We start from the raw sequence: 11,103 nt of genomic DNA on the forward strand, positions 1-11,103 counted from the left end.
CTTCGGACGACCGCTTCTGGCATAATAATAATGGCCCCTTCGGGCAGCCGCTTCCCAATTAAATAACAATGGCCCCTTCGGGCAGCCGCTTCCGGCTTAATATCATCATCATATCAACACAAATGCAAACCACAAATATCAATACAAAGGGATGATACTATGGAATGTAAACATAAATCGTAAATGAAATGAAGTAGTAGAATCTCGCACCCCCTTCGGAGTGGTTTTGAAATTCAAACTTTATGTTTCCTTTAGTATAAAACTTACTCCTTTCGAAACCGTTAGTAAAGCCATATACACAACTCAACTTGGCACCTTATGGGTGTTCCCTTTGGAACAGAATAGGAGTACAATATCAACAAGCCATCACAAGAAACATTTAGACCTTACTCGTCTAAGAATGGAATCATATGGGGTACATATAGAATGACTAACAGCAAGAATCATGCCAAAGGAAGAAAGGTTTTCCTTACATACCTGCTAGCGACTATTCATAAATCCGTTCGCCTCGTCGCTCTTTTAGCCTATTTAATATAAGAGTAATGTTATCGTTAGTAGCTATACTTTCTAGTCCACAAATCTATAGCCCATTGTTTATAAGACTTTACCCTTTAGCTTACACAACCTCGGGTAGGGTTTTCAATTGGTTAAGGGCTTAACGAAAATCGGGCAGCACTTCCCCTATATATTCACCTCACCTGAGTTTCCAATTATTCTCCTGTTAACACAGAAATACCAACAACAGAGATATACATACGAAATTCTGACAATTCAGCCCATAACAATTCGAACATCCCAACAACTTCTCTTAACCCATTTCAACCCATAATTTCCTATAACATCGATTTCATGCATTTTCTTACTTTCAATTTTGTCCAATCCAATTTTAATAACTCCATTACAACAGTATTAACACAATTACACCATAAAACAAGAAAATCTTACCTTAATTTTCTCGGAGGAATTTCTACTCTTAATTGCTCCAATTTCGCAATTTCTTCTTCTCTGACTTAAAATGCAATGTTGCTATCACCTCCTTGAATTTGTACTACACTTGAAAATTAATGAAAACAAGGAACAAAATATTTTTTCCCAACAGCCATGGCAATGTTCTTGCTCCTTTTGTTTGTGCTAATTCAAATGAAATGTTGCCTTGATGATTTGTGAATCATCTTGTTCACATATATACTTGTTCCTTGGTCCCTACACGAGCCCCCTAATGGGTCATCTAGTTGTGTTTTTTTTTAATTCGGGTGGGGCCCACTTTTGTAATTAACTTTAATGAATTTAGTTAATTACTAATTCCCACTTAAAAATCTAATCACAATTAACTAACTCCTAACCTCCAATAATATTTTTACACTAAATAAAATTTAAAAACAATTTATGTTTTAATTAAAATTGAAATTTAAAGGTTTCTATTTCGTGTCCGAAAATGACTCCGCCTTTAACTTGAGTCGACTTGCTTGCGAATAATTTGACGTATAAACATACCGGGCGATCAAATCTCCGACCTGTAAATCGTGGAGGTGCACTAGTCACCGACTAGTCTGAGTGCCTAGAATGTGTCTGCCTTGATCCCCCTCTATAATCACTGCCTGCCCCCATAGATCTGGCCCTCTTGCTTTGCCTTCTATCGATTTCATGATCGCCCCTTTGCGGAAGTTATTGTCCTTCTAAATTCTAGGCATGGGCTTGTATTCGGGAAATATTCATCCCTTCTTGCAACGAAGCCGTCAAACAATCCTTAAATAAATGTGGCCCTAAGCCACTCACAAACTTGTGTACCCTATCTCCCATCTCAGCCACCATAGTCGGGGCATATCTAGCCAATGAATTAAATTGAAGACTATATTCCCGGGCACTCATATTTCCCCGCTTTAGATTTAAGAACCTATCCGCTCTTGCTCGGCGGACCTCGGGTGGAAAATAGTGGCGGATGAAAGCATCTACAAATTCTTGCCACACGGGGGGAGGCACATTTTCTTTTCTTGATGCTAGCCAATTATTATACCACAATACCGCCACATCTCAAAGTCTATAAGATGCCACTCCACAGATTCAGTTTCGGAGGCATGATTAATCCTCAATGTTCTCAGCATCTCATCAATAAAACCTTGCGGGTCTTCATCCGGCTTTGACCCGAAAAACTCCGGAGGATTCAACTCATAAAATCACGGGCTCTAGTACTAGTTGCCCGATCACTTGAACTCATATTCTGCCGCTGTGCCTGGGCGGAAACTAACTGTGTCAATAGATGAATGGCCTCGGTCACTTGTTGACCCGAAGCAACCGGTGGTGGAATTGGAGCTGAAGCTGCTCCTTGTTCTTCTACATTGGGCGGGGTAGAGGAAGTATTAGATAGAGCCTCATTATGTGACTCGCCCTCTTCTACATTCATTGGCGGCTCTCTTTCTACCCGCCGTTTTGTCGTAGTCTTGTCCTTTTGGGCGGCTGTAGCTTTTCCCTTTGGTGGCTTTTCTGAAATCATAGCACAGTATTAGGGAGGAGGAAATCTTATAACACAGCTCTATCGCACCATCTCTTAAGATGAAAGATGGTCATTTTTCCTAAATGCCTTGTAGCCACTTGTTTATTAGGGTCGCGCGCAACACACCATAAACAAGACTCTACTAGACACGGCTCGTAGACACATCCTAGGACTGAACTGCTCTGATACCACTTTTGTCACGACCTGGCTAGGGGGCGTGACGGGTACCCGGGGCAAACCACCGAGCACCACTCATTCTCTTACTCACCATAGAAAGATCATTTTTCATTTGAGAACATAATCACTTTTATATACATAAGCCTTTCGGCTATCAAAATAATACATATATAAGTATAATAGAAACCTCGTGAGACCATATAACCCACACCTACGTATCTACGAGCCGCTACTAGAATGCTGGACATACGGACGGGACAGGACCCCGTCGTGCCCAAAATATACATATGTACACAAAAGAATAATCCAAGCCACCTCCGGAACAATAGAGTGCTCTCAAATCAGCTACTAGCTCCTACGAGTCTGGATCAAGATCACCTCCCTGTCTACCTCTGGGCATAAACACAACGTCCAAAGAAAACGGACATCAATACGAACATTGTACTAAGTATGAGAGGCATAAATAATAATAATACGTCAATGAGATAAAGGAAGCATCAAATAAGGAGCAACTGTATCTGATTGTCACTTATAAAAGAGATAATGCATGTTGGCTTACTTCATAATCATCATCATATCAGGTATGCATAAATGTATAAGCTTCTCGTCCATATAGGTACGGTGTGATAATCATTAAGCTGCCCGTCCATATAAGTACGATGTGATAGTCAATAACCTGCGTCCAGGCTTCCCGCGTCCGGGGTGTAAGCTGCCCACTACAGTGGTGTGTCTGCCCGTGCCATATAGGCACGATGTAATATCATCAACATGTACTCATCATAATGCATGTATAACAACTCAAAGATGGCGATACTTTATCGAGGTGACATAAGGTTGTGAACCCCCGATTCCATTATGGAGCATTTATAAGTATTTTGCCTCACCTTGAAGGAAATAGTACATAAGTTGAGTGTATACAATAATGACATCATTAACTATATAGGAACATCATATCATGAACTCTAGAATCTTTAGACTTAAGATCATCATCATCATTATTGGGCTCGTAATGTATCTCTTCTTTCATGTAGCTATTCATGAACATAGACTCTTAACTTTCCGGGTATAGAGGATTCATGGAGGAGAAGGAAAAAAAATCATTCCATCGGATTCATGCCATTGAAAGAAAGGATTATCCTCACATAACTTTTCCGTAACTAATCTATGGCTTGCTTGTTCTCCTTCAATGCCCACGTTTCTACCTTCAAGAGAAGTCGCATGAACATTAGCTAATCGATTACTTAAACGTGCTTACTAAGGCTAAAGAAAATTGGGCAGCATTTCCTTTGTTTATACAACTTCTCTCATATTCTATATCAACTCCCAAACATTCATAATATAATAGGCAACAATGATCATTCATATACATCATTCGCATTTCACATTTTCACTCCAATGGCTCTATAATCATGATCATAATTCATTATTTCATTTCATCGCACATAATACTTATTCCATGTTCTAAATGTCGTTCACAACATACTTACAATCACAACATACAATTATTCATAATTCACCCCAAACTACTACTCAACAATGAAACTATTCATACATTCATGACCCATTTCCTATATCTTTCTACAATCCATGTGTTTTTAACTTTCAACACCATAAACAACCAAGAATGATCATAAAACTCACCTTAGATAAAGAATGAATAAGCCTTGAGTGGAGATTCTCTTCTTGTACAAAAACCCTAGCTCACTTCCTTTGGGATTTCTTGGCTTAGATGAACTTTGATATGTTTTCTACACTTGATTTTTGTGGGTTTGATGTATTTGATCATAGATTTCTCTTGATTTCTTGTGGATGAATAATGGAGAGAGTTATAGAGGGTTCTGGAGGTGTGGAGAAGTGAAATGAAATGAATTAAAATGAGAGAGAGGGGTCGTTATATTAACTTGGAATCTGTCCCGACCAGAACATAAGGACCAACATACGGTCCGTACATTTTATACGGGTTGTATGTCTGGCCGTATGTTTTGTCCAGTTAGGTGTGACATTATGGGCTAATTATACGGCAAGACATACGGACAGTATAATTTATACGGCCAGTATGTTGGGCCGTATAATGCCAGTTCATCTGAACTCTTCCTCGTTGACTCGTTTGATCTCCAATCCTTATGGAACCTTATTGACACTTGTTTAAAACCTCAATACCAATTTAAGGGACATTATCACTCTTCTCTAAGACATCATTATGCCATCATTAACTCGTCGCCCATGATTCTTACTCGACACGCAACATATCCCTTATTTCCCTTGACAACCTTCTTCCCTTATGTCAAATGTCTTTGAATCTCGATTAGAATCATCAAATGTTGTTATTACTTATCGTAACATCGTATTCGTCGTGCTCTTCGCTATCTTATTCACTGTACGTCAACGAAAAATTTTCCAAGGTGTAACAATATGTTTCACCTAGTTCGAGTTTAAGATATGCAGGCAAAGTCGCCGACTCTTCAGTCTTTTCCTGTGGTTAATGAGTTTTCAGAAGTGTTTCCAGATGAGCTTCCAGGCATACCCCCAGAAAGGGAGATTGATTTTGCTATTGACCTATTGCCAAACACTCAGCCAATATCAATCCCTCCTTATAGGATGGCACCTGTGGAGTTGAAAGAGTTGAAGGAACAATTGAAAGATTTGCTCGAGAAGGGCTTTATCAGGCCGAGTACATCGTTGTGGGGAGCACCTGTACTATTTGTAAGAAATAAGGATGGCTCTTTGCAGATATGTATCGATTACATGCAATTGAATAAAGTGACTGTAAAGAATAAGTATTCGCTCCCGAGGATCGATCATTTGTTCGATCAGTTGCAAGGCGTTAAATATTTCTCGAAGATAGACTTGAGATCAGGATATCACCAGGTCAGGGTCAACGAAGAGGACATTCTGAAGACGGCATTCCGGACTAGATATGTCCACTATGAGTTTCGTGTTATGTCGTTCGGGCTAACTAATGCCCCAGCTGTATTCATGGATTTGATGAATCATGTATTCATGCCCTTTCTAGATTTGTTCGTGATTGTGTTCATAGATGATATTCTGATTTATTCGCCGTCAGAGGCCGATCATGCAGAACATATTCAGATAGTGCTTGGAATTCTTCGAGGTAAAGAGTGGTATGCCAAGTTTTCTAAGTGTGAGTTCTGGTTGAACTCTCTAACTTTTCTGGGTCACATCATTTCAGAAGAAGGCGTTAGAGTGGATGCCCAGAAGATTAAGGCTGTGAAGAATTGGCCAAGGTCCACGGTACCAACGGAGATACGTAGTTTCTTGGGTTTGGTAGGTTATTATAGGAGGTTTGTATAAGGATTTTCCTCTCTTTCAGCCCCATTGACCAAATTGACTCAGAAATCAGCTAAGTTCCAATGGACAGATGCTTGTAAGCAGAGTTTCCAGGTGCTGAAGGATAAGCTAACTTCAACACTAGTTTTGACTCTTCCAGAGGGAGCAGATGGCTATGTGGTATATTGTGATGCTTCAGGTGTTGGATTGGGCTGTGTATTGATACAACATGGTAAGGTTGTTGCTTATGCTTCTAGACAGTTGAAGAAGCACAAGAAGAATTATCCAACCCATGATCTTGAGTTAGCGGCAATGATTCGTGCCTTGAAAATATGGAGGCACTACTTATACGATGTCCATGTTGATATCTATACTGATCATAAGAGCCTCCAGTACATCTTTACACTGAAGGACTTGAACTTGCGACAGAGGCGATGATTAGAAAGGTTAAAAGATTATGATATGAATATTCTATATCATCCCGGGAATGCTAATATAGTAGCCGATGCCCTCAGTCGTAAATCTATGGGTAACTTGTCTCACATGTCGCCAGAGAGAAGAGAAATGGTCCGTGAGGTTCATCGATTGGCCAGCCTTGGAGTTCGATTGCTAGATTCAGGTGATTCAGGAGTTACCGTTCAAGACACAGCGGTGTCATCCTTGGTAGTAGAGATAAATGAGCGTCAGTATGAGGATCCTGTTCTAGTTCTTTATCGAGATACAGCCCCTCAGAAAGAAAAGAAACCCTTTGTGATCACAGGTGATGGAGTACTCAGGTATCGAGGTAGATTGTGTGTCCCTAGTGTTGCAGGACTCCGTCAGCAGATTATGGGAGAGGCACATTACTCCCGCTATTATATTCACCCAGGCTCCACAAAGATGTACCATGATCTCAAGTGTTACACCTTGGAAAATTTCCTGTTAACGTACAGTGAATAGGCTAGCGAAGGGCACGACGTTGTGATAAGAAAAAAATAGCATTTAATGACCCTAATCGAGATTCAAAGACATTTGACGTAAGGAAAGAAGATTGTCAAGGAAAGCAAGGGATATGTTGCGTGTCGGGTAAGAATTATGAGCGACGAGCTAATGATGGCGTAATAATGTTTTGGAGAAGAGTTAAAATATCCCTTAGATTGTTAACGAGGTGTTAAACAAGTATCAAGAAGGCTTCACAAGGATTTGAGGTCAAACGAAGTGACGAGAACCAAAATCAGAGAAGCGGTAGATTATACGACCGATTATACGGTCCGTATAACCTGTCGTATAATGGTCACATAATGAAGTTGTTGAGGGGGTGATTTCACGGTCACTTATACGGACCGTATAACGTGCCGTCAAATTTGTTACACCTTGAAAATTCTCCGTACGTGTACAGTGAATAGGTGAGCGAAGGACATAACATATGCGATGTTTTGGCGAGCAATAAGGGTGTAAATGGCCCTAATTAAGATTCTCAAAGACATCCGAGATGAGGAACGAAAGTTATTAAGGGAAAGCGAGTCGCATGTTGTATATCGGACAAGAATTTCGAGCAACGAGTTAATGATGGCATAATGATGTCTTAAGTAATAACGTCCCTTAGATCGATATTGAAGTGCTAAACAAGTATTAAGAAGGTTCCATAAGGATCGGAGAACAAACGAGTCGACGAGAACGGAAGTCGCTTCAGTTGGCATTATACGGCCAAACATACGGTCCGTATAAATTATACTGGCCATATGTTGGACCGTATAATTGGCCAAGACGAATATAACATTCTGGACCAAATGTACGGTCCAGCATACGGTCAGTAAAAATTATACGGACCGTATGTTGGTCCGTATAAAGTCCCTCGGCCAGATTTCAATTTTAAATATAAGTGCCCCTTTTCATTTTATTTTCATTTCATTACCAATCTCCACTTCAAGAACCCTCTAGAGAATACTCTAACATTCATCCTTAAGAAAAATTCAAGGGGAATTGATGATCAACAACATAAAATCCATGGAGCAAAGCATATGAAACTCAAGTAGGATTCATCTTCTTCAAGAAAACCCTAAGGAGGCGAAGTGAAACTTTGGTGCGAGAGGAAGAATTCCATTCAAAGCTTGTTCCACCATCATCTAAGGTATGTTTCATGATTTGTCTATGTTGTTTAAGGTATTGGAAGGCTAAGATGCTTGGATTGTAGACAAACATGGAAAATGAGTTTTTAAAAGGAAGAGTAGTGTCACAATTGAATGGTAGTTGGATGGAAATCATGAATGTTGATATGTTGTGATCATGAATACATTATAAATAACGTTTATACCATGGGATAAGTGTGACGTATGAGGAGATGTGATGATAGGCTAAAACCACTAAATGTGGAGAAATTGGAGGAAATTGGTGGATTTTGCTAAATGTATATAAACGATGATTGTTGGTTTCTATATTGTGATTATTGTTTTGAATGTTTGGGAGCCGAAATAGAATATGGGAAACGTAGTAGAAACAAAGGAAATGCTGCCCAATTTTCCCTAGAAATAGAAGTCCGTTCTTATAATTGCTTAACTAACGACGACATGAACTCTCTTGAAGGTATACACGAGTGCATCATAAGGGAAACGAGCAAGCGATAAGAATGGTAAACGTCCAAGGTATGTGAGGCTCGTCCCTCTCTTTCAAGGCATGATCCCTAGGTTATTATTTCATAACTGTTTCCATATTTCCCTTGTTATCAACAGTTAAAGAGTCTAAGATCCCAGGGTATGATTTCCTTCCTGATAATCCATAAGTGTTTCCCAAGATATTCGTATTCTCCAAACCAAAGTTTTTGATTATGTGAGCTCTTATGATAAAAACGATGGATATGTTCTTCCATGACACCGATGATGTCAAAAATGAGAATATCATTATGATGAGAACGATTTTATGTTTAAAGGTTCCAAGTTTACGATTTCAAAGATGACATGAGAATTTTGAGCCATCTATTGACTTCTCGATTTTATTCATGGATGATGACTACATTTTCTTTAAGATTCCAAAAATATATGGATTGACTTCTTATAAGATTATGACCCTATGTTATGTTTCCTCTTGATGTTATTATTCATATCAATATTATTCATTGATAGTCCCACCTTATAATAATTGTTCCTTCAAGGTGATACATGACGATCATGATTAATCCATAATATAATCGGAGGTTACCGACCTTACGTCACTCCGATAAAGCCATAGCTTTTCCTTGGGCTCTCATGCATGCTATGTATATTATATAGGTAAATGATATGTATATGTATACAGGGGATATGGGGAAAGGTGAGGCGCTATAGATGCATAGCCACCTGGTCAGCTGGCATATTATGATCTCATCCCAGACGCGGGATGCCCGGACGCGGGATATATGGGTAATGGATCGGGCCGTACGTTCCACGGCATTATATTGATACATGATGATATATGGATCGGGTTGCACGTTCCGCAGCAATACACGATATGGTGTTTATGAGTATGCATGTGTGAATCCGCCTTAAGAGGCAAGCAGTTACGGGTTATCTTCTTGTATTCACTTTATCTTCTTATTCTTTCCTTTATTTCTTGATGCATGCCTTACATACTCAGTACAATGCTCGTACTGACATCCTTTTCTTATTGGATGTTGTGCTCATGCCCACAGGTAGACAGGGAGACGGTGCAGATCCGTAGGAGCCATCTGCAGATTTACTGGAGCACTCCATTATTCCGGAGGTGCTATTCGGTTGATCCTTTTGTGTATATTAGTATATGTCATCCAATAGAGGCTCGTAGATACTCGATGTGGGTTATGTGGTTCCATGACGTGGATAGTATGTATGTGTATAAGTAAATTGGAATATGTTCTTGTGTTAGAGCATTATATTCTGTAATGAAAACCAGATCCTTTTTAAAGTTAACAGGGAATCGATGAATGATTGTTAAATGGGTTAAGGAAATGATAGCATGAGCGGTGCTCGGCGGTTAGCCCCAGGTACCCGTCGCGGCCCCAGCTGGGTCATGACAAAATTGACACAGAATGGGATGGTTACTGGAGCAGTTTCACGGTCACTTATATGGACCGTATAAATTTATACGGACCGTATAAGTGTCCGTATAATGATGTCGGGACAGCTTTTTCATTTATAAAAGAATATCCCAAGTTCATTTAATTCATTTTATTTTCTCTCTCCACGACCCAATAGCTCTCTAGAACTTTCCAAACTCCTCATATACAAAAATCCAAGTGAAATTAATGATTAGCTTCATCAAATCAAGGGAAACAAGTGCAAGAAACTCACTAGGGTTCACCTAAGGCAAGAAATATCATGGGAAATGGAACTAGGGTTTTGCTCAAGTGAAGTATTTCCACCTAAAGTTCAAACCCACACCATCTAAGGTAAGTTTTATGGTATTTCTATGTTATTTAAGGTATTGGAAAGTTGAAACACTTGGATTGTAGAAGGATATAGGAAATGGGTCATGAATGTGTGAATAGTGTCATTGTTGAGTAGTAGTTTGGGGTGAGATATGAATATTGACATGTTGCGATAATAAGTACGCTATAAATGACATTTAGAACATGGGGTAAGTATTATATGTGAGAAAATGTGATAGTGAACTATAACCACAATTTTGCAGAAATCGAAGTGAATTTCTGAAATGCGGATAATGTAGGTGAATGATGATTGTTGCCTATTATATTGTGAATGTTGTTATGGATGTTTGGGAGTTGATATATGATATGGAGAAAGTAGTAGAAACAAAGGAAATTCTGCCCAATTTTCCCTAGAAATAGTAACACGTTCTTGTAATCGATTAACTAATGTTGATGTGAATCCTCTTGAAGGTAGAAACGCGAGCATCGAAGGAGAACGATCAAGTGATAAAACTGTTAAACGAAAGAGGTATGTAAGGCTAGTCCCTTCTTTCTAAGGCATGACTCCTATGATATGAATCTTCTAAATTTTCCATAATTTTCCTAAATAAAGGAACTATGAGTCCATGACTGTAATGAGCTATATATGTATGAGGTAAAGAATAGAGATACGACGAGCAAGATAATGATGATGATGAGTTAAGTATAAAGAGTCCTAGAGTTAAGTAAGATGTCCATGAAGCTAATGATTCTAGGTATGGTTTCATTGATGCTTTTCCTTGTATACACT

Source organism: Lycium barbarum, chromosome 4, assembly GCF_019175385.1.
Source record: "Lycium barbarum isolate Lr01 chromosome 4, ASM1917538v2, whole genome shotgun sequence".
Taxonomy (NCBI): domain Eukaryota; kingdom Viridiplantae; phylum Streptophyta; class Magnoliopsida; order Solanales; family Solanaceae; genus Lycium; species Lycium barbarum.